Source organism: Polypterus senegalus, chromosome 5 (assembly GCF_016835505.1).
Source record: "Polypterus senegalus isolate Bchr_013 chromosome 5, ASM1683550v1, whole genome shotgun sequence".
Classification (NCBI taxonomy): Eukaryota; Metazoa; Chordata; class Cladistia; order Polypteriformes; family Polypteridae; genus Polypterus; species Polypterus senegalus.
In genome coordinates, this window is record NC_053158.1 from 13,693,146 (window position 1) to 13,718,756 (window position 25,611).

Here is a 25,611-nt window from a genome sequence, read left to right on the forward strand (position 1 = left end):
AGTCAGGGCCTCAAACTCCAAACAATTTCACTCCAACCAGTTGCTTAATTAGGCGTCGATTCTTGTTGTTAATTAAACTCAATTTTTTAATTCCATGGCTTGTTGCTGCTCTCATTGTGCAATAGCAGACATTTCCGAAATTGTTGATGTTCTCTTTTCTAAGAACGCTGGTCAAATGTTTTGTGGACCTGAGCAGATCAACATTGCTGAGACGTTCACCTTTCTTTATTTTCAGATATTGTATGATGGTCACAGTTTGCTGATCAAGTTTTGGCTCATTTTGTACCTCATTATTGTTTGACAGCTAATTAAAGAAAAAGAAACGATTAAGGATTCTGAGTCTTCTAAAGCAAGTCAAATAAAATTCATTCAAAAGAAGTTAATTAGCAGCAAAAACAGGTCACTAATTAAGAAAAAGGTGAGAAGCCACTGGGGCCCTCCAGGACTGGAGTTTGAGATCCCTGCTCTACGAGAACTTTTAGCCACAGGCTCATTCTACCACGGTGTAGCACCTCTGGGGGTCTTTTCTGCCAACTGATATTTGGCAATTCAAGAGTTCCACCCAAACTTTAGTTTTCTTAACGTAAGTTTGTATTTATTTTTTGATTGAGTGATCGATTGATTGGCTGTTTTATCTGTTCTGTGTGTCTGTATACGTTTTTATGCTTCTGCTACTGTGTGCCTGTGGAATTTCACCTTGGGATTAAAACCTAATCTAATCTAATCTACTCTAAAATGCTCATTTAAACATCTGAAGTTGCCACGCCAGTAGGAATTGCTGTCATCAGCTTTCAAGGCTTAATTAACTTCCATTGCTGCTGAAAAAGTGCAAGTTGTTAATCCATTTCTTATTCTCTGATAAAGTAAAGTTATTTTCCTATAACTCTAAAAATGACATATTTCGGTTTCTGGAAGTTTCTACTTTTAAATTTGGCTTTCTTGACACTGATCGACCAAAAAATGACTCCTTAAAGTGAAGGCAGATCTCTGCAAAGTGGTCTAAATGAAGTAGAAATGTAAACCAACAAAATAAGTCCTCATCAGTATTCACTCCTTCAAGTGAGTATTTAGCAGCCACGACGGCCCTGAGTCTGTGTGCACTGGGCTCTCTTATCAGCTCTGCCATTTTTCTCCATTCTTCTTCTTCTTCTTCTTCTGCTCAAGCTGTCATGGAAATTGTGAGTGAACAGCCTTTTTCAAGCCTAGCCACAATTTCCCAATTGGATTGAGATCTTCACTCTTACTTAGCCATTCCAGGATGGTACCATTGTTGTTTTGAAGCCATTCCTGTGTATAGCTTTTGCTTTATTCTTGGGCTCGTTGTGTTGCTGGAAAACAAGTCTTCCCCCAAGGCGCAGGTTTCTTGCAGACTGCATCAGGTTTTCCTCCTGGATTGTATTGTGTTCTGCTGCATTCATTTTACTCTTTACCTTCACAGACCTTACAGACCCCCCCTACAGAGAAACATGCCCACTTCCCCGTGTTGAAATTCAAAGTAATTATGGCTCCAGGAAAGAAGCTGTCTGTTTGTCCTTGATTTGATGGACCTGTAGTGCCTACCAGGAGTCAACAGGTTAAACAGGTGAAAGGTAGGATGTGAGGGGTCCTTCATAATCTTGTAGGGAGGGCAGAGAGCAGCCGATAATCTTCTGAGCTGCATTGATGACACACTGAAGCCCCCTCCTGTCTGCTCAGTATGCAGTAGCTTCTGTACCACACTGTGACACAGTAGGTCAGCACGTTCGCTATATCTTCTGTCCAATGTCTGTGTTCTTTTCCCCATCTTAATCTTTTCCTTTTTAATTTGCCAGCCTTTAGATATGGATTTTTCTTTGAAACTCTGCCTCTAAGGTCAACATCCCTGATCTTCTCGCTGAGTTTGGTGTGCTCAGGAAGGTGTTGCACAGACGGCCTGTACTGGGTTATTTCCAGCCTTGACTTTCTTTACTTGCTGTAAAACACGGACTCAGAAAATGGATGGATAGGTAGATTGTAAATCCTGCAATATCTATTTGTGACATGAAGCCTGTTTGATACATCCATGTGTGGTAAGCTTAAATCCGCGGCTCATTGCCTTTTAAAATAAATAATCACCACACTTGCGGCTTAAGGAGAGGGCATGGTAGGGTGGCTGGAGTGGTTCCCTGGCGCAATGCGGACCAGGCGTTTCCTCAACTGAAATGCACAGGTGAGGAATCGTCCGTGTCTGTAATTGATGCTGGGAGCTGCTAATCGCCACACCTGTGCCACGTCCCCACGTATAAAAGGAGAAGCGTGAGTGCAAGAAGGGGGGAAAAAATAGAGAAGAAAAGGAACCGAGGTTAAAAGGTGGCTGAAAAGCAGTCTGAGTGAGGAGGATCCAGCCACCTAGAAGGAAAAGGCAGAATGAACAGGGAGGAGTGCAAGTTGTGGTGCTCTAGAGGGCTGGTTCTCCCCACAGAACAACGTCCAGGAGTGGACCCGAGGGATCTGAGGTATGACTGCGGGTGCTTGAAGGATGACGGGAGGAGTGCCGACCTCAGACGGTCTGGCTATGCTTTGAGGAGGAAGCCAAGATGAGGGTTGGTGGATGAAGTTCGTGGCTTCTGAGTCTCCACCGGCTGTGCGAGTGATGGGTGAGCTGGGGAGACGACGAAGGAGGTGGGCTGGGATCTGAAGGAACCAGTGACATCTGCTTTTAATGAATTGATTTATTGTGTTTTTACCTACCACTATTCACTTGTTTTTATGGATTGCTAGGGGGTTTTGTCCCCTTCTCGCTTTGCTCGCCAACCCCCCGGCCTGCAGTATGCAGCAGCCACTTCACATCTCTTCCACTCATGTATGTGGATTTCACTTTCACTAAACAACATTTTTTATTTCTCCTGGATACGCCTCTTCATTGGGAAGAAACACTGCATTTCCTTGATGTTAACACGAATTCGATGATCTACAAGTCTCTGTCTTTAAGTTTAAACCCAAACAATAACTACATACTTCTGTCATATCACCTATGTCCATATATTCAATCTGTTTTCGCTGTTCCATTATTTCACCGAGTAATAATTTCCATTTGTTAGCGCTAATGTCATCTTTACTATCAGTTCTTTGAGACTTTAGAATTTTAGTACGTTTGTAATTTCTAACCTGCTCTGCATGTGTATCCCACCAACATTTTTGAACCTCTTTATGATGCTCTACTTTGTCTGCTACTCTTTGTCTTTTATTTCTGACCCCACTTGGATCTGTGAGAGCAGGAACTATGTCTGACAATAGCGTTCATATGAATGAGAAGTGACTGGACCGTGGGCATGCCAGCCACTTTGCATGTCTGTTACTCGCATAAGTGGATTTCACTTTCACCAAACACCAAATCTTTTAATTCTCACGGATACGCCTCTTCGTTGGGAAGAAACACTTTTCCCTGATGGCAACACGAATTAGACTATCTACATGTCTCCAACTTAAAGTTTAAAGCTGAACAAAATCTGCATACTTCTATCATATCACCTATGTTCATATATTCAAACTCTTTTCTCTGTTCTGTTATTTCACCAAGTAATAATTTCCATTTGTTAGTGCTAATGTGATCTTTACTATCAGTTTTTTGGAACTTTTGAATTTTAGTACTTTCATTATCTCTAACCTGCTCTGCATGTGTATCGCGCCAACATTTTTGAACCTCTTTACGATGTTCTACCTTGTCTTCTACACTGCCTTTTATTTCTGACCTTGCTTGGAGGTAAGAGCACAGGAACTGTGTCTGACAAAAGCATTCACACGAATGAGAAGTGTATTACAACCATGAGCACAGTCCAAATGTTTGAAAGGAGGGCGGGACTTGTTAAAATCTCTTGGCAAAACGTCTTGTCTCCCAGGACCTGAAATGATCTCTTTCAGGAGTTGAAATTATCTCTGAGAAAGCCTAGTCCCAGGATTTCCTTTTATAATAGAGAGATTTATTCATGGATATTGTTGAAGCACAGCACTGTGGAAAACTGTTTTTGGTTTTGTTTAGATTTTTTTTTTAAATAAAAGTACGGAACACTTTTCACATTATCCCCTTGCTCTATGTGTGATTTGTCCCCATTTGTCAGCTCATTCGGTCATAACTATCAACGGTGTTGCGTTCGAGAGGCTCCCAAATATGAAGAGGGAGCATGGAGGAGGGAACCTGCATTGTCTCATCATGTAAATGTGAAAAAGCAAATTTGTTCAGAGTGTGGGTAGCAGAGTCCATCAGGGTCGTGTCTTGTCACCACTCCTGTTTGTGTCCTGGTTGGAGGCAAGGAGTAGAATCATTGATGTTGTCATCTTTGCTTCGTCTGGCTGTGAACTTCAGAATGCATTTGAGCAATTTGCTGGTGAATGTGAAGTGGCTGGGATGAGGATCAGCATCTCAAAGATTAAGGTCAAGGTTCTCTCATGGATAAGAGTGGATTACTCTCTCCTGGTTAGTGGGCAGAGGTAACTGCCATTTGTGGAGGAGTACAAACCAGAGCGCACATTAAGAGCTCAAGATGCCGGTCTGCTTATGATTCCAAGGATTAATAAAATAAGAGTGGGAGGTCGAGCTTTTAGTTACAGGGCCCCTAAGCTGTGGAATGGTCTTCCTGCTATTATAAAGAGGTACCCCTTCGGTCTCCGCTTTCAAATCCCGGCTGAAAACTCACTAATTCAGTTTAGCATACCCTGACTAGAGCTGCTGATTAAATGTACAGACTACATCTCTGTTGTTAGTCATTAGCACTAAAACATAAGTAACATGATAGTTATAATTTGTTACTAAACCTCACCTATTCTGTTTCTCTTCTCGGTACCCAAATGTGACACTTGGTGCTACTGCCCACCTGCCAAGTTGTTTAGCCTGCCTAAGGTAAAGTCACCTCTGATGGAGGATCACAGGAATTGTCGGTTAGAGGGGTCCTTTCATCGGATTGGCTGGCCCAGCACTGACTCAGCTGTGGAATGGTCAATTATGTAATATCATCTACTGCTCTGTACTTGTAATATTTTTATTTTACTATTATTCTCCCTTTTAACTGGCGGCTCCCCTACTTATCCCATATGGGCCTAGCAGGAAGGGGGTTGCTCTATGAGCAGGTGCAGCTGACCTTCCTCTGGTCTGGTTGCCTTCCATCCCCTGGCTACATACAGCTACCTCACCAGACCGAGACTTCGGTCCCCAGCAACCAAGGCGCTCAGAATGGGACTCTCCCATCCACAATCCTGGTCACTCAGCAGGAGTGACCCAATGCATCCGCCCCGAGGGTCAGCCAAACACTCTTTCAGGGCTCTCCTCTCAACTTCCTTCTGTCCTTAACCTCTATCATCTATTCTTTTTCCTTTCTTTATTTCTTCCCTTCACAGTCACAATTTTCCTTTTTTATAATGGGGATGTGGCACAGGTGTGGTGATTAGCAGCTTCCAGCATCAATTAAGGCCACACCTGTGCACTTAAGAGTGGAAACACCCACACTGCATTGCGCCCAGAAACGACCATATATACTCGTGTTGAAGTACTCCCGTGGAAATTGGTTTTACTGTATAATTTCCGGTGTTTTATAATGTCGGTCATACAGTATAGTCAAAACTGGAAAATTCCCGCTATTGGTCCAAGAGATTATGATATGCTGATGCCCACCTGAGAGAGTAACCATGGAGTACACTGCTTTTCTTTTCTATGTATTGTGCCTCCGTGACCACACGGTAATACCCGAATGATTCCGAAGCGACATTTGCACCGTTTTGTGTTTTTTGTATCTCACACCCTCATACTACACCTTTATCGTAAGAGCATCCCTTATCTACAATGGAGCCTTTGATCAGAAGAAAATATGAAGCTGGTTTTAAATTAAACTTTGTTGAAGTGGCGAAAGAAAATGCTAACTGCGCTGCTGCAACAAAATTGAATGTGTCGGAGAAACTGAAGAGACATTGGAGGAAGCAAGATGTAAAATATAAAAAAAATTAAGTTTATTTTTGAACGGGCATATTAAGTCAGACTCTGATTTTATGACCGATTTTTCATGTTTCAAGACACAACTTATACATGAGTATATACAGTACTCCCGCTATGCTACCATACCCCTTCCTTAAGCTGCGATTGTGCCAATTATTTATTGATAAACTGGCCATCCATTTAGAGCCGTGGACCTGCTATATCACCATCCCACTGGGCAAAGACCCTGCGGCAGAATTGTATCTCTTGATTGGCTTGGGGACATCTGGGAATTTCCCAGAAAGAGCTGCAGTCTGTAGGTGGGGACAAGGAAGTATGGGCTGACCTGCTTGTCCAGCTGCTACCGTGACTCTCAACAAGAAAAATGAGGTAGAGATAGCAGGGGGTCAAGCAGATGTATTTTGAACACGGCAATCAGGGGTGTAGCACAGAAATCAGAGTCCTGTGCATCAGCAGTCTCTGTGGGCCCATTTCTCTTAGAAACAAACTTTTCATTCCAGTCTTTGAGGCCCCGACTCCCAGTGAATCCTGGGTAATAATTACCCTTGTTTCTCCCTACTGTGATGGCCATGATGGCAGTAAAGTTCAGAGTTGTCGGTCACCACTGCCTATCCTAGCATCATTGATGGAAAGTAGGAACCAAACTTGGATGAGGCATCACAGGATACAGTAATGCACATGTCCACCCTCTGTCATGTTGGGCCAACTTAGAGTCACCAATCAACCTGATGTGCTTGTCCTTGGTAGAGCTTAAACAACTCAACATATGTTTGGAATGTGACCAAAAAACTAAATATAGCATATTCTTAACAAAGCAGGTCATTTCAACATAAAAGCTGCCATTTTGTGCGCAGTTCACACTTGTCTAGCAAATGTAAGAATAACTGCAACCTCCATACTTTTATAGCCTTAAACTTAGTAGTCAAGTTAGAACAAACCTTCCTTCGGGTCACCAAGAGGGAGAGTCTGGTCTTAATGGCCACTACTATCCCCTTCCAACTGATAGCCTAATTTCTCAAGTTCAATCCCACTTCACCAACAGCTTTTCGATGTTCACCTGAGGAATGAAGAAGATACCTGGAGGGGAAGAGGCCGCCTTATCTGATTGTGAATGGTGGGCTGCTACTGGATGTCTGAGCTAGTCATGTGATTGTCCATTTCAAAGAGTGATTTGTGAAATAGCTCAGTTTTGTTTCACAGATTTGTAGTTGTCACAAGACACTCAGATTCTCACTGTTTAAAAATTTTTATTACATTTATCAGGGGTGATAGGAATGGACCCATCCTGGCTCAGCATACACACCCACACACGCACACAGAAACAATTACACTAGATAAAGAAAATCAGAATAAGATTATATTAAATAAACAGTGAATGAAAAACCAGTAGACAGTCAGATCCATAAGTATTTGACCATTGACACAATTTTCATAATTTTGGCTCTGTACACCACCACAATGGATTTGAAATAAAACAATCATGTGACTGAAGTGTAGGCTTTTAGCTTTAATTTAAGAGGTTTACCAAAAATACTGTATGAGCCTTTTAGGAATGACAGCCATTTTTCTGCATGGCCCCCTTCCCTTTCGGGGCTCAAAAGTATTTGGACATTTGCCTAACAGCCTGTTCCATAGCCAGGTGTGAGCAGGTCCCTCATTATTTCATTAACTATTAAGCAGGTGAAAGCAGGTCTGGAATTGATTCCAAGTGTGCAATTTGCATTTGGAAGCTATCACTGTAAACTTTCCATATGAGGTCCAAAGAGCTGTCCATGAAAGTAAAAACAGGCCATCATTAGGCAGAGAAAACAAGACAACCCCTTTAGTGAGATAGCAGAAACACCAGGAGTGGTCAAATTAACCATTTGGTAGATTCTTAAAGAGAAGGAACACACAGGTGAGCTCAGCATCTCCAGAAGGTCTGGAAAACCATAGAAGACAACTGTGCTGGATGGTTGCAGAATTCTGTACTTGGTGAAGTAGAACCCTTCACAACATTTAGCCAAACCAAGACCACTCTCTGGGAGGTAGGCCTATCATTGGAAAAGTCTACAATCAAGACTTAATGAAAGTGAAGACAGATGGTTTATCTCAAGGTGCTTACCACTGGCAAACCTCAAGCTTAGGAAGGACAGATTAGACTTTGCCAGAAAACATTTTTTAAAAGCCTATCCAGTTCGAGAACAATTTTCTTCAGACAAAGGAAACTAAGATCAATATATACCAGAATGATGGAAGGAGAAGAGTATGTAGAAGAGAAGGAACGTCTCATGATCAAATGAATATCACATCATCTGTGAAACATGGTGGAGGCCGTGTTATGGCCTGATCACATTTGGCCGTGAATGGAAGTCGGTCATTGGTGTTTATTGATGATATGACTGCTGGCACAAGTAGTAGGAGGAATTCTGAAGGGTAGAGGGTGCAATACTGTCTACTCAGATTCAGGCAAATGCTGCAAAACTGATAGGACGGCACTTCACAGTACAGATGGACAATGAGCCAAGACATACTGTGACAGTAAACCAAGTGATTCTGCAGGCAAACTGGTGGAGTATTCTTCAATGGCCAACTCAATCAACTGACCTCAACCCAACTGGACAAGCATTTCACTTACTGAAGACAAAACTGATGGCAGAAAGTCCAACAAATGAGCAGCACCTGAAGACAGCTGCAGTAAAGTGCCTTGCAAAGCATCACTGGGATGGAAACCCAACATTTGGAGATGGCTGTGGCATTGACTGTGAAGGATTTTCAAGCAAATACTGAAAATGATCATTACAGTAGTTTGTCCAAATACTTTTCAGCTCCTGGAAAATAGGGGAGCTATTCAGAAAAATGGCTGTCATTCCTACGTGGCTCATATGATATTTATTGTTAACCCCTTCAATTCAAGCTAAAACGCTAGACTTCAATTACATAATGATCGATTTATTTCAAATCCATTGTAATGGTGTGCAGAAACAAAATTATGAAAATGGTGTCAATGTCCAAATACTTATGGACCTAACTGTATAAGAAAGGCAAATATGCAAGTGTGACCACTGGGGTTGCCACTGAGTCCCCAAATCCCAAACACAATCACACCGAGAAAGTCCCGGGTGCAAATAAAAAACATTTGTTATTAACTAAAGTACCTTTTAACTCTTTCAGGGCTGATGTTGACTTTTGTCAAAAGGAGGAGTTGACGATGGTAATCGACTGTAAACTGTGACAAAACCAACCGTTAAGTTTTAGTTGGACTCTCATTGCTAGAAGGAAAGTGTTGACCGAGATTTCCTGCACTCCCAAGATTAGCAAGATGCCAGCAACGACAAAAATGGCACCGACATCTGGCGAGAGATGAAAGCGAATGCGTAAAGCAAAATCCCCCGTGAACGACACTTTGCCAATTATCTCTGAACTGGACTATGACTTGTCAGATTTTGATACAAGTGATCGAAAACTAAAGTGAGGTTCCAGCTTCAAGCCAATCGTTATACTGACAACGTTCGCCAGGTAGGACTGCCACTTAACAATGATAAGATGTAGAAACCAAACTGCAGTGCACTGGCACTTTGTCCCAGCCACACAAAGACAGTCTGGCAGCAAGCCTGCCACATATTCTTGGCACACTGGCAGCCACAGCATGCAGCAACAGATGTTTTATGTTGATTTCTGTTTGCTTTTCAGAAAACTATGTTTTTTGGAAAAAATATTCAGCCCTCAAAGAGTTAAATAGCTTTGTCTTTTCGCACAGCAAAACAATCTTGTTGTTCTTCTCTCTCCTCGATTTCTCCCAGGTGAGTGTTGTCCAGCTCCTCTCCTGACTCTGACTTGCCTCACTAAGATCGAGCAGCTCCTTTCTAACTATGACCCGGGAATACTTCTGGTGCTAGGACATAACCCACTGGAAGCACTTCTGGGTCAAACGGAAGTCCCTGAAAGTAGGGATTGTGAATCCCAGCAGCTCAACCCTGGCAGCCCCCATAGAACCTAACAGGGCAGCCCCCATGGAACTACAGATCCCAGCATGCATTGCGGGTGTCTGTATGGGAATACTAACCCAAGGAGGCTGCCATCTAATGTATTGGGTGAGAAAATATTCAGAAGTGCTCGTCTCCCCAAGTCCTCCCATTGCACATGGGTAAGGAGCTCTGTTCAATCCTGGCTGGGATGCCAGCCCATGTGTCCTATCCATTCTCAGCAAGTATCCACCCAATAAAATTAGCAAATAACTAACACACACAAACACATGTCCAGATACCAGATGCAGAAGATAGCGATGAAAAACCCCCAAAAGGACAGCCTTCTGGAGAAGGTGTAAATTTTGTCTTATCGTGAGACAAATGTCCAGGAGTGATTTGTACATAATGGAGAACACTGCGTGATGACAAAGTCACAACCAAACAGAAACTTCATAAACACACCAGATAATGTATGAAATATCCAGATTTAGGCTGTCACATGTGTGTGCACAGTGGGTAGCCTTATGGCTCTAGTGATGGTAAATCCCCACAGTGCCAGGGGTTGGCGCTGTATCCCATGCCTTTTCTCTACCTCCCTCTGCAGACCAGAAGACTGATGTCACTTCTGGTGTCTATCCACCTGGACCCGATACTTCCTGCTTGAAAGACTTAAAACCAGAAGATTCACCATCTTGAGTGAGTTCTGTCATGAACACAACATCTGTGAAGATGTTTTCTCAGTTGTTGTGTGCTTTCTTTAGATTTAAACCATTCAACTGTGCGGGGTTACCAGGGTTAGTTCCCCAGATCTTTATCGTGGTCTCTTCTTTCTCTTATAAGACAAAAGGTGTAATCCTTGAGAAAGAAGATGATTGCAATCCAGGCCAAATGGTTTGGAGGAATAATGAAGAAAACTGAGCCCCAGAAAAAAAAATGTGATCCTCTCTCTGTCCCATTCTTTTAAATCTTTCACTTTAACAGGTGGCTTCCCAGCATCCTCTGTATGTAATACATGGAACAGACTAGCTAGTGATCTCAATGATTGCTGGGATTTGGAGTCCTTTTTAGGTAGCTCTAGTAAAGTCAGTCAATCATTTTCCAGTCCACTTATTCCAGACTATGGTTGTAGGTGGTGTGCTGGAGCCTATCTCAGCTAGCATAGGGCACAAGGCAGGGAGTCAGCCCATCGCAGGGCAAACACACACACAACAACCACAAACTAGGACCAATTTACTATCACCAATCTACCAAGCTTGCATGTCTTTGGACTGTGGGAGGATACTGGAGCATCCCGAGAAAACCCACGCAGACACGGGGAGAACATCAAAACTCCTAGGGCCTAGGACACGAACCCTGATGTCCTGACTGCTCAGCAGCAGAGCTACCACTGTGCCAGCACTGGTACAGTTTAGTGAAACTGTCTTTAATGTTTATGTCTATGTCGCTTCTTATCGTGAGAAGCAGAGGTGGCCTTAACGGTGTGCGGAGCCGAGGGCTGACCAACCCCACGTGGGACCGGTTATGTCAGACGCTGTTACCGGTTTGTGAGGACTGCGTGCGAATTTAATAAAAATAATGTTAACATACACCGGATTACAGTATTCAGGTAGGGCGGCACAGTGGCACAGTGGTAGCGCTGCTGCCTCACAGTAAGGAGACTCGGGTCCTCCCTGTGTGGAGTTTGCATGTTCTCCCCGTGTCTGCGTGGGTTTCCTCCTGGTGCTCCGATTTCCTCCCACAGTCCAAAGACATGCAGGTTAGGTGCATTGGTGATCCTAAATTGTCCCTAGTGTGTGCTTGGTGTGTGTGTGTGCCCTGCGGTGGGCTGGCACCCTGCCCAGGGTTTGTTTTGCTGCCTTGTGCCCTGTGTTGTCTGGGATTGGCTCCAGCAGACCCCTGTGACCCTGCGTTAGGATGGTTGGATAATGACTGACATGACCGATGACTGAGTATTAAGGTAAATTTTTGCTAGATAACACACAGACTTTATCAAAATATAATTGGAGAATATAACTTGGCAAATCCGCACTAACAGACCTCAAAAGCAGGGCCCCTTTAGGCGCGGGGCCCGGGGCGGTCGCCCTACTTGCCACCCCCAAACTCCACTCTGGATAAGTAGGACCTGAACACCCCACTATGCTGTTCCTGTCAATGGCGTACATTGCTGTGCTTGTTCTGTCAACCACAGTGTGTGCCTGTGTCGCCGCTTTCCATGAAAAGCGCCTGAAGCCCCCAGTCCTGTCAGGCACATGACATGTTTGTGACACTGCTTGTCACTAGAAGGACCTCAATCCCCCACTATGCTGTTCCTGTCAATGGCGTCCGCTGCTGTGCTTGTCCTGTCAGCCACAGTGTGTGTTGTTGTTTGCCATGAGGCACGAGATGAGAAGGATATCAGCCACTGCGCACGTCCACACCGCCACCTGCTGTGACAAGGAGCTGAAGCATAATTTTGTGGCCAAAGTGGGCCGCACATCTAATTAAGGGTCACAGCATTAGCCTGTCACAGCATAAGCTGTCAACTGAGACAGAGATCAAGGCTCAAAGGCCAGGGGTGTGTGAGCTTTAGTGTGGCAGACAACATTTTATACGTATACATAAAAGCAGATTAAAGATTAATACATGAGGCCATATCATAAACAATCAAGGTAAATTATTCTTTAATATTAAACAAATGTGTTTCATTTAAATGTTAAAACAGTTTTGCCTGCTTAAAGAATCATTACCAACAGCTCATACCCTTGTGGTTGTATTCAGGTTTACTGTGACATCCATTACTGTTGATTCAGGGTCTAATTGACTGGCATATTTCCAGACAAGTGACTTTATCAGTGTGCAGTGAATCTAAAACAGTGAATGGAAATGCGGTCCGCACAAGCCTCCGAATTTCACCTATGTAGCATTTTTAAATAATTCTACAGAAAAGAGTAGATGATTTAAATGAATCATTAAAGAGTGCTTTTTATCGGAACAGCATTTTTTTACACATATGTTATACTAGCTGTACACCGTGGCTTCTCCCATATAGTAATGAAACAGGACAAAGTTTAAAAATCAATAGACGCTGGCACTATGTCTGAACGTATTCAGCCCTTACAGGAAAGTGTTCCCCATGTGGGGAGAAAAGCAATGGCCGAAATATCTCTGGCAATCAGTAGCTAACCTCTAAAACACACGGAGCTCTGATCTCACTCTCAGAAACGTCAAACGTTACTCCTTAACAATCTGTAGATGATAATGTCTATTGAACAAACAGGTATCGCTAGCCAAACAGAGGCATGAAGCACTCCAACATGTGGCGAGATGTAGACTAACTTGAACAGAGGCTGGCGAATGAATGAGGAAGGCCCCTGCCCCCCTGCTCTCGCCCCCCAGCCACTCTCTTGGATTTGCATAAGAAAAGTGGACAGACATACAGACAGAACGCACTTGGACCATGACATTTTTAAAACCGTTTCTTAGCAGGCACCTATGGGCCAAGGGTAACCTAAATTCCAAATTTCAAGTCCCAAGTCCTCATGGTTTGGGAGATTTCGTGATGAGTGTGCCAGTGGTATTTGGCTTATATATTGTGAACGCTGGCCCCGGCACAGACAGACGGACATCATATTGTCACCCATCACACTATTTATTTATATACACTATTTACATCAAGTTATCGTGCACTCACACCCCAGTGCCTCTTGCACCGATTCCCCAAAAGTCCAGGGCTCACAGTCACTGTGCCTTTGTTCCTGCTCTGCCAACACTGCCTCCCGACGTCCACTGCTGACTGGAGGGAGGCGGCCCCTTTTATGGGGAGCCGGATGGGCTCCAGCTGCTCCCCGGCACTTAACGACGGCCACACCCCTGTGTGGCGGAAGTGCCGGCTGTGCACTCGGAAGCCGTCCGTGTCTCCCGTCGTCCTGGTGTGGCCCCCCGAATAATTAGGCACTGCACTTCCTGGTGTGGCAGAAGTGCCGGGCTCCCGGAATAATTAGGCACTGGGGCGCCGCCTGGCGGTGGCCACGGGTCCCTACAGGGCTGGGCTTCCAAGCCCTCGACCCGTGGCTCCCAACAGAACCAGGTCGGACGCCCCCTCACGGTCTGGAGGAGGCACAAGCCCTCCTCACGTCCTCACAATATATATATATAGATTTATAGTCAGAGGTGTACAGAATGAAGAGAAAAGGAGACAGGACTGTTCCTTGGGGTGCTCCAGTGCTCCTGTGATGGTGCGGGTCGGCTTTTGCCTGGGAGCTTCTTGAACCCAACACCATCGATAACGTAACCAGATGAGCTTGGCAGATGGGAACAAAACACACACAAAGCAAGGGGATGGTGAAAAGGTGCTTTTATTAAAACTAATCAAAACAAACAGTGACCAAAAAGTGCAGTTGCTTCTAAGCAATGTCCAATAAAATGAAATGGTGCTGTTGGGGTTTAAAAAGAGTTCCATAAATAATTCATTAAAAATGATGAGGTTAAAAACTCCTAAAAAAACCTGATGTCTACTCCCATTATCCTGTCTGGACTTTGCAGAATTTTCCATTCCTACTCCCTAGAAAGCACTCAGTGGGAGCACCCCTTTCACAGCCCCCTGCTCCCACAGCCCTGAGACTCACTCCCAAGACTCTGTCAGAGCTCCAGAGGTCCTCTTTGGAGAGAGGAGAACCTTCCAGAAGGACAACCATCTCTGCAGCAATCCACCAATCAGGCCTGTATGATAGAGTGGCCAGACGGAAGCCACTTCTTAGTAAAGGCACATGGCAGCCCACCTGGAGTTTGGCAAAAGGCACCTGAAGGACTCTCAGACCATGAGAAACAAAATTCTCTGGTCTGATGAAACAAAGATTGAACTCTTTGGTATGAATGCCAGGCGTCACGTTTGGAGGAAAGCAGGCACCGCTCATCACCAGGCCAATACCATCCCTACATTGAAGCATGGTGGTGGCAGCATCATGCTGTGGGGGTCAGGAACTGGGAGACTAGTCAGGATAAAGGAAAAGATGACTGCAGCAATGTACAGAGACATCCTGGATGAAAACCTGCTCCAGAGCGCTCTTGACCTCAGACTGGGGCGACGGTTCATCTTTCAGCAGGACAACGACCCTAAGCACACAGCCAAGATATCAAAGGAGTGGCTTCAGAACAACTCTGTGAACGTCCTTGAGTGGCCCAGCCAGAGCTCAGACTTGAATCCAATTGAACATCTCAGGTGAGATCTTAAAATGGCTGAGCACCAACGCTTCCCAACCAACCTGATGGAGCTTGAGAGGTGCTGCAAATAGGAATGGGCGAAACTGGCCAAGGGTAGGTGTGTCAAGTTTGTGGTATCATATTCAAAAAGACTTGAGGCTGTGATTGCTGCCAAAGGTGCATCAACAAAGTATTGAGCAAAGGCTGTTAATACTTATGTACATGGGATTTCTCAGTTTTTTTTGTTTTTAATAAATTTGCAAAAACCTCAAGTAAACTTTTTTTCATGTTGTCATTATGGGGTGTTGTGTGTAGAATTCTGAGGAAAAAAATGAATTTAATCCATTTTGGAATAAGGCTGTAACGTAACAAAATGTGGAAAAGGTGATGCGCTGTGAATACTTTCCGGATGCACTGTATACTGTATCTATATTTATCTATATCTATATCTGTACTGTATCTATATATCTAATGTGTGTGTGTGTGTGTGTATATATATATAGTATAACAAAACAATTTAAATTAATGACACATGAATAAATAATTTCAAATAACAGAAATTCAAAAGAGGAGGCATTTTTAATTGTATCTATTCTATTTACAGTATTAACGAGAAGTTCCTTCATATTTTGAAAGCAGCAAAAGCACATTTTGACCACTAGATGGAAGCCTTTTCCAAAGAGTAGAACTGTTACATTTTAATTGTTAACTGAACATTGTACTGTTTAGATTAGATTAAATTAGATTATATTTTATTTGTCCCGAAGGGGAAAGTTAAATTTTACAGAAACTCCAAAATAAATAAATACATTCTATACATACATACTGTAGGTGCCAAAGCAAACGGACAGGCATTCCAACCAGGAGGGAGGGTGGCTCCTAACCCAGACGGGAGGCCATAAGGGAAGGATCTGGATGGACAGCTGTCCCAGGTGGGGTGGTTGCAGCTATCTTTCTTGGCTAGGATGATATAATAGAAGGAGAGGAAAGGATTGTCTCTTGGTGCCATGTAATCCCCCAGTATACCAGATGACAGAATCCCTCCAGTAGAGCTCCCATTTGTATACTCACAGGGCACCTTGGAAACTGTAACCCTAATGGACAGCCCTGTCTGGGTACATGGGTGTTACCAGAGGGGAGCTATGGGCAGAAGATTCAGACATTGTAAGGAGGTTTCACCCGACCTGGAAGTCCTTAAGGATGTGTAATCATGTGCCACAGGAAGCACTCCTGGGTGTGGCATAAAAGAATCCATTCAGCATCACCCAGATGAGTTGGAATTGGGAGGTAGAGGACATGGCTTGCCTGGAGGAGAGGAGAGGAATTGAGATGTGTTATTGTGAGTACAGGTTTTGGAGGAAGAACCCATGAAAAGTACTTAGTGTAATAAAGATACACCTTTGTACCATTAACTGTGTTTGTATGCTGGTGTCTGGGGTCCTTTTGGTCACAATATATACATACATATAATCATACATACCTGAAAACAAGAAACCCAGTCACACATAAACACCTCTTGCTTGGATAACAGAAAGCTGCCACTGCCAATACCAGGCCTGTAGAGAAGTACCCAGCTGCAGTCAGGACAGTTTTAGGCTTCTCACAGATCTGAGCACTTCAGACACTATGAGGCCCAGAACCATTTTTGCATTCACGTGAGAAACACAACAACATTTATTTTTACCTCTTGTGTAACTGTGCAATTAAATAATTTACTGATTGGATTCAGTGGACACCTTTAATGCTATGTGTTGCTTTACCTAGAAAATCAATTCATTTTATTTTTTTCTCACAAAAAAGCTGACTTCTCAAAACACACACACACACACACACACACACACACACACACACACACACACACACACACACACACACACATATATATATGTGACTCCTGGAAAATGGGCAGAGTCAAAAGAGATGCTGCTGACAGGGGCGTCAGCTTACAGGCCTCATAATGTCTCAGGTCACTGAATCTGTTCGAGGCCTCAGTCTGTCTCTTCTGTAGCTGGGCTTGTAGTTGACAGTAAGATGAAGTCAGACCTGCTCAGATTGTCCCACAGGCTTATATTTAACATCACTGATGTGTGGATAGAGGACGTCCACCTGGTAGCGTCCACAAATGGTAGTCAGCAGTCAGAATGATTCATCATTAAGATGTTGATACAGATTGAATCAAATAGTACACAAATTTAAAATACAGATTGTATAAAATTAATGAATTATTAGTTGCAATATATTTTTGTTTTTAACAAGTGACATAAATACGACCCAACAATTCATATTAAACTGTTTTTTAATTTAATGGTCTTTATGAAACCCACCAGTCCTCTAATGCTTTAAGAAGGTTTGGTAATGGAATGATGGACAGGGTTTTATGAATTTTGTTTTTAATAAACTTCATTACCTAGAACGTAATATTCAGGTCAGGTCAGGTCAGGTTGGGGAGAATGCACTGGTACAGCGTGTTGTTATACCCACCACACGACAAAACAGCTCAGGGTCTTGGTTGGCAACCCCCCAGGCAGGCATGTGGCCCAGTCCCACTTATCCGGAAAAATACCCTCTATCTGCTGCAGCCAGGTGTTATGTGGGCGTCCCCTTGCCCTGGTCCAGCCACTCGGGTCCTCACCCTCAGGGAATCACGCCACATGGCCATAGTGCCGAAAATGACGCTCCCTCACAATGCAGGTAATGTGCCTCATTCGGGACTCCAAACCGCTTATTTGACTCAAACTCAAACCAATGGCACCCAAGAGACCACTCTCTTCAAAGAGATACAGTACAAAAGGAGTCCAGCCTTTGTCTCAGGTCATTGTATAGCATCCATTTCTTGCAACCCTATAGCAGGACATGAAGTACCAGGAATCTAAAGATTATGACCTTCGTTCTTTTGCATAGATATCGGGAGTGCCACACACTCCTTCCAGCGATCTCAAAATCATAATGCTCAGGTCACATTATTGGCAAAAATAATCAGTCCAGCACAGCTGACACCTAAAAGACCCTTGCACCATTATAATCCACCCAACACTAGTTCAGTTTCTCTTTCCACACTAACTTCAATGCATTTCACTGAACTTGCCAAAGTTAACAAAGATCCATCCATCCATTATCCAACCCACTATATCCTAACTACAGGGTCACTGAGGTCTGCTGGAGCCATTCCCAGCCAACACAGGGCACAAGGCAGGAAACAAACCCCAGGCCGGGCGCACACACACACCCACACACCAAGCACACACTAGGGACAATTTAGAATCACCAATGCACCTAACCTGCATGTCTTTGGACTATGGGAGGAAACCGGAGTACCCCGAGGAAACCCACACATTTCATTGATTTTGTTAAACTGTAGGTTTTGTGCTGGTGAAAAGTTGATGGAGAATCTGGTCCATTTCCTCATTTTATCTTAAAAATGGATAAGCTATTAAATGAAAGATATGAGTGCAGAAGATCATGTTGTACTACTTTTTGAAAATTCGCTTGTGCAACCAGGTTACCATCTTACAGCCACCTTAAGCCACTCCCCCGGGCACCCAGAAAGTAAACCCAAGTCTTCACTTCATAAAGAGAGTGGAAGCCAACCATCCAGACCTGTCACAGCAAAGGTTGGACTCCATCAGACTCCATTATGGAAAGAGGCCTTACACTTTAACTGAGAGTATGACATCAGTTTTAGTACATTCGGTACTGAAGGGACAATTACCGAATGAAATTACAGGTATATCCAAAATAATTTTTTATTTTATTAATTTTACTTAAAAGCAAACAACAACCCATATAATCAAATCAAACTTAACAAAACCAAAAATCAACCCGCATCCGAAACAAAGAAAGAGAGGAGAGTCGGCCAACAAAGCAATCCTTTTAAAGCAGCAAGGAAAGAAGAGTATCCCTTCTGCCAAAATAGAAGTTTATTCTAAAATGTTATTGATTGTACCCTGACATATTTTAAAAAAAGTTTTGACCAGATCCTCTAAGTGAAAATTAGATTTTTCCCAATTTCAGATAGCATAGTACAACAGTTACCCACTGACTTAAAAGAAGTGAGTTAGGATTCTTCACTTGAGCAAGATAAGTGCAAATAGTAAAGTAAAGGCCATTACAGTTTGTTTGTCCTTCTCCACTTTAAGCTCATCTGTGGGTCCACCGAACACAATTGTTAATGGATTAGGAGGGATTGTGACACCCAAGGCTGTCTGATAGGCATTTAAAGATTTTGGTCCAGAATGCTAATTTGGTTGCATGGCCAGAATGTGTGGCCAAGTGAGGCTGGAGCTCGATTGCAACGTTCACAGGTTGGATTTTGCCCTGGAAACATTTTGGTCAATTTTAATTGAGATAAATGTACTCGGGCGGTACAGTGGCGCAGTGGGTAGCACTGCTGCCTCGCAATTAGGAGACCTGGGTTCGCTTCCCGGGTCCTCCCTGTGTGAAGCTGGCATGTTCTCCCCGTGTCTTTGTGGGTTTCCTCCTGGAGCTCCAGTCTCCTCGCACAGTACAAAGACATGCAGGTTAGGTGCATTGGTGATTCTAAATTGTCCCTAGTGAGTGCTTGGTGTGTGTGTGTGTGTGTGTGCTCTGCGGGGATTGTTCCTGCCTTGTGCCCTGTGTTGGCTGGGATTGGCTCCGGCAGACCCCCGTCACCCTGTGTTAGGATATAGCGGGTTGAAAAATGACTGACTGACTGACTAAATGCACTCGATGGAGAATTTCAAGTTGAATAATTGAGTGCACATATGGTGCTAAACTGTATTCTGTGCATGGCTTCTTTCCACTTCTTTTCTGAAATATTAAGTGAAAGATCCTTTCTCCATTGTACCCTGGGATCTTTTAAAGGAAGAGACTTGAAAGCAATTTTATAAACTGTGGAGCTGCTATCTGAGTCTTCAAGACTGATCAGTATTTCTTCTGGATTAGAAATAGGTGGAAGGTGAGGAAAATTGGGCAGGTTCAGCTTACCAAATTTATTTTTATGTATTAATGTACAAATTGGTAGCCTGTACGTTCTGTATAGAGTCTATCAGTAATGGCAGATACAAAGTTAGCACATGGAAGCAGTGAATAACGGGAATAAGGCTAGAGGCCATGCAGTTTTAAAAACATAATTAAAGAAATGTAATATGTTCAAGAAGTCCAAAACATGTAATAAAAGGTGTTTTTTAATCATAGTCATCATTGCGTTGGTTTTGAAGGATAATTCCATGATGAAGACTCACTAGATTACCCTTATTATAGCTGTTGATTGTTGCAATTCTATTTGTAAGTCATCTGGTTATATGTAACTGTTCTTTGGTTTTAACTTTCTTTTGTAACTCTGTTTAGCCTTTATTACTGTACTTTGAGCCGCTTTCACATATGAAAATGTATTATATAAATGAATGTAGTTGTTGTTTGCTTAAACATAAAAGGTTTCCTATTACTATGAACTGTTACTGACAAGGCTCCATTCTGTTTCTCTCAATATCCTGCTCTGGCACCTTGTGTCAATGCTGCTTTGTCAAGTGATTGTTTCTGCCGATTGAATGAGATTGCTTTCCCGGAAGTTTTCTTTTATTTGATGATCTCCTGATTTGTCGGCATACATTTCTCTCTTATCTCTCGTTTTGTGCATTTTGTATCCTATGAGTCATCATGTTTACCAGCTTCTCAATTGCTGTATATATAGAATTAGTTCTTGCTTATCTTTGTGCTTCATTGTCTTGTTGTCTTATTGTTTCTCGTTCTTTGTCACTGAAGCAACTTCTGCAATTTGCTTGACACTTAGCAGACGTTTCTGTTTTCCTTCTTTTTCCTACTTTTTATGGTGGCTAGAAGTTGCTTTATGATTTGCCACTTTGCCTTTAACACACTAGCACAGATCACCTTACTGTCCTTTATGCATGTTTAATGAGGTTTGATGATCAATAAATACAATACATTTCAAAATAGAATGGTGTTTCTATGACCATGTTGTTTTTAGAAGGAGCCAATCGAGTCAGAGGGCATGCTGTGTCACAAAACAAAAGGCTAGATATAAACAGTAGTATTTTTAATGATCTTCTCAATTGTTGGCATGCATTTCTCTCTTGTGGTTTCGTGCATTTTGTATCCTGCACTTTGTCTTGCATGCCTATGGAGTCATTGTGTTTTCGTGCCTTTCAATTGCTCTGTATTCAGGATTACTTCTTAATTGTCTATGTTCATCAGTGTCTTTTTTTTTTTAATTGTTTCTCATTCTTCATCGCCCAAGCACCTGCGATTTGCTTGACACTTGGCAGATGTTGTTATTCTGCTTTCTCCTGCGTTTATGGTGGTTAGAAGTTGTTTAATGATCACTTTGCCATTAAAATTATGAATTCTGACCATGTATTTGACGATCTTCTCAATTTTTAGCATGCATGTCTCTTTACTTGTTTCATGCTTTTCTATCCTTGACTTTGCCTTGCATGCTTATGAGTGATCCTGTTTTCATGCCTTTCAATTGCTCCATATTGAGGATTACTTCTTAATTGTCTGTGTGCATCAGCATCTTGTCTTCTTATTGTTTCTCGTTCTTCATCACCCAAGCACCTTCTGCAATTAGCTTGACACTTAGCAGATGTTGCTATTCTTCTTTTTCCTGCCTGTAGAGGTAGCTTAATGATCACTTTGTCATTAACACACTAGCACTGGTCACTTTGTCATTCATGCATGTTTAATAAACATCAATGATCATCATGTAACAGGCCTTTGCAATTTTTTTGACACTCAGCAGATGTCATTACTCTTCTTCTTCTTTCTGTCATGTTACTTGGTATTGTGCTCACTTTGCTATTATAAAGCCACAAGTCAGAGCTTTCTGCTACCAGATAGATAGATAGATAGATAGATAGATAGATAGATAGATAGATAGATAGATAGATAGATAGATAGATAGGAAGGACACTGTCATTTCCAAACATGCAATAAGTTATATTTTGGAAGTTTGACAATGCAAAAAACTTGAAATGTCAAACAAAAAATATGATAGAAGAGCTCATTTGTACCTTTGTTAATTAAAGAATGTCAAATCTGGATCTTGAATCACTCAATACTGTACAGCAGGCAGCATTTTTCTCATATATTTTGCTCCACATTTGCTCTTTTATAATCTCATATATTTTATCATTCACTTGTCACACACATGACTAATTGAATTTCCCTTTAACGGATAATAAACTTGACTTTGACCTTAACGCTTACTGGTTTATTTTGCATTATTTGTTTTTATGTCTTCAGTTTTATTCAGTTTACAAATTCCCTCTAATTTGATACATATGGCACTTTCCTCTGGTAAGAAAACTTGAAATAAATCAGGTATAATGTTTATACTTTAATAATCAGAATTGCTCCCAAATCTTGCAATGACTAAAAAAAGACATTTGCAGAATGATTGTAATTATATTAATTGTTGCTACCAGCAAGAATTCTAATTGGACTCCATTTTTCGTTTTTAATCAGTGGTAGAATTCTCTAGATTTTCAACCGATTATTTGGTTACTAATATTAGAAAATAAATGAACATGTAAATAATGCGATACCCCAAGCTCTTCCATTTCCTAATTGAATTAGATAAATTTATCTCATGTTTCTTAGACGCCTATTGTTCCTAATCCTTCAGCCCAATGCTGCTTTTATTATGGCTGACAAATTAACTCATCAGTCGCTTGCATTTGTCATGCATAACTGATCCATTAACTCATCAAGTGCCTCTGGGCGTCATCTTGCTAATTTTGACAGCTCTACCCGACTACTGCTACTGCATTTTCCTGAGTTGTCTGCTATCAAATAAATATACATATTTCATTTTTTTACATATTTTGCAATAAAAACCAAAAATTGATAGTCATTATGCTGCCCGATCTATTTGTCATGTTCAAAAGCGAACGCGCATTTTCATTGTTGTAAAACGGAAAGAATTGTGAGATTCTGATCAAGAGATGCGCCTCAGATTGAGAGAGCAATTACGTGCTGAATGATTCAGACCAAAGCTGAAGTCTAATAGACCAGAGAAATAAACCCTCTTCATCACTTGATGGATGTCGCCCGGCAGAGGCGACAGATGTAATATTTTATTTACAGCTTCAGTGGCAGGTTTTGTGTTTAAATAACTCTGATTTCTTTTGATATTGCAGTAGAGACGAACTCCATGACAACACGCGTCTCACAATCAATGAAAGTGTACAGATGCTAGATGATATTGATACCACAGCCATGCCTTAGGGCACCCCTGAGAACTTCGATCGGGTATCAATGGTGTGTTTGCCTGATATGTAAACATTGCCGGCTATTAGAAATGTTATGTAAGATATTCCACTTATCATTTTTATGACTGAACCAGTATGGTGTTGTTCATGAACCTCTATTGCTGTTATCATTCGTAAAGAACATCATGTGTAATATCGCTAATAACCTTGTTAAGGGTAATGTGAAAGCCCCTCGTTACGGGAGGCACAATAGTAAAGCGCTCAGTATTTCAGTATTTGACTGTATTGTCGCACAGTGGCATATTGGGTAACATCTACATCTCAGACTCAAGACTGTAAGTTACCTTTGACCCTGGGATCATAGAGATGGTCCACAGGTGGTTTGAGTCCTACTTCTTGGACAAATGCAATACAATACAATACAATACAATTTAGTTTTATATAGCCCAAAGTCACACAAGAAGTGACACAAAGGGCTTTAACAGGCCCTGCCTCTTGACAGCCCCCCAGCCTTGACTCTTTAAGAAGACGAGGAAAAACTCCCAAAAAAAAACCCTTGTAGGAAAAAAATGGAAGAAACCGTGGGAAAGGCAGTTCAAAGAGAGACCCCTTTCCAGGTAGGTTGGGCATGCAGGGGGTCAATACAATACAATACACAGAACAGAACAAATCCTCAATACAGTATAAAAATAAACATTTTACAAGTATGGAGTAGAATTTAACAGTAGATGATATCACATAGGGCGGCACGGTGGCGCAGTGGGTAGCGCTGCTGCCTCGCAGTTAGGAGACCCGGGTTTGCTTCCCGGGTCCTCCCTGCGTGGAATTTGCATGTTCTTCCCGTGTCTGCATGGGTTTCCTCCCGCGGTCCAAAGACATGCAGGTGAGGTGCATTGGGGATTCTAAATTGTCCCTAGTGTGTTCTTGGTGTTTGTGTGAGTGCCCTGCCCGGGGTTTGTCTCCTGCCTTGCACCCTGTGTTGGCTGGGATTGGCTCCAGTAGACCCCTGTGACCCTGTAGCGGGTTGGATAATGGATGGATGGATGATATCACATAATATGATTTGGATTTGTTTAGAGTACTGGAGACCTTAGCCATCAAGTTGCCTATCCCTATTGGTCATTCCACAGATGAGTCAGCAGTGGCCCAGCCAATCCAATGAAAGGACCCCTCCACCCGATGATTCCTGTGATCCTCCATCAGAGATGACTTTACCTAGGCAGAACGACTTGAGTACCAATACAGATCCTACCATGTGCACCAGGCAAGCAGAGGGGTGCCCCAAAGATCAGTGCTGAGTCCTCTCCTCTTCTCCCTACACACCTTCTCATTAGGCCCCTAACATCTAGTCTGATGGATTTTCTTATCCATGCTATGATGATGATATGCAGCTGTACCTGTCATTCCCTCCGGAGGACCACGTGTTATCAGTTAGAACCTCTGCATGTTTTAGTAGTACTGAAACCTGGATGAAGGAACACCATCTCAAGGTGAAAGTGGCAAAGGTGAACCTTCTTGTTATACCATCTCATCCCTCTGGCCAGCATCAGCTTGGTGAATTATAAATAACACCCGCCAATTCGGCATGAAACCTTGGAGTGGTGATCGATGACCAGCCATCTTTCAGGCACCATGTTGCTATGGTCCATCGGTCTTGCAGATTCATTCCATACAATATCTGCAATACCAGACCATATCTAACAAAGTATGCAGCACAACCAGCAGTAGAAGTGATCATCCACCTGAAGCGAAGCATTTCTAGGCCCGGCCAGTACTTTGATGTGAGACCTTCTGGGAAAGCTTGGGTTGCTGCTAGAAGAGGTGTTGATGAGGCCAGCAGGGGCCGCTTATCCTGTGGTCTGAATGTGGATCCCAATTCCCCAGTGGAGTGATGGGAACACAGTGCTGTAGAAATGGCATCGTCCTTCGAGTGAGATGTAAAACCGAGATCCTGACTCTCACTGTTGTCAAACTTAATGCCAATAAAACTACTGGGAGGCCTAAACTCCCTACTAACAAGGCATCCAACTTCTCCATTTCTGTTGATGGTACACACTTGTCAAACCTGCTCCTGTTGTCAGAAATCTTGGTGTTTTGTTTGATTCATCACTTACATTAGGCCTCTTTCCAAAATTTCATTCTATCATCTCTGTAACATTGCCTGCCTCTGTCCATTTCTGTCCTTTATGATGCTCAGACTCTGGTTTATTGTTTCATAATGTCTCATATTGATTACTGTAATTCCCTCTTCATCAGCCACCCTGAAAAACCTATACAGAGGCTGCAGTACCTTCAGAACTCCACAGCCAGAGTCCTCACCCACACAAAGCCTTTT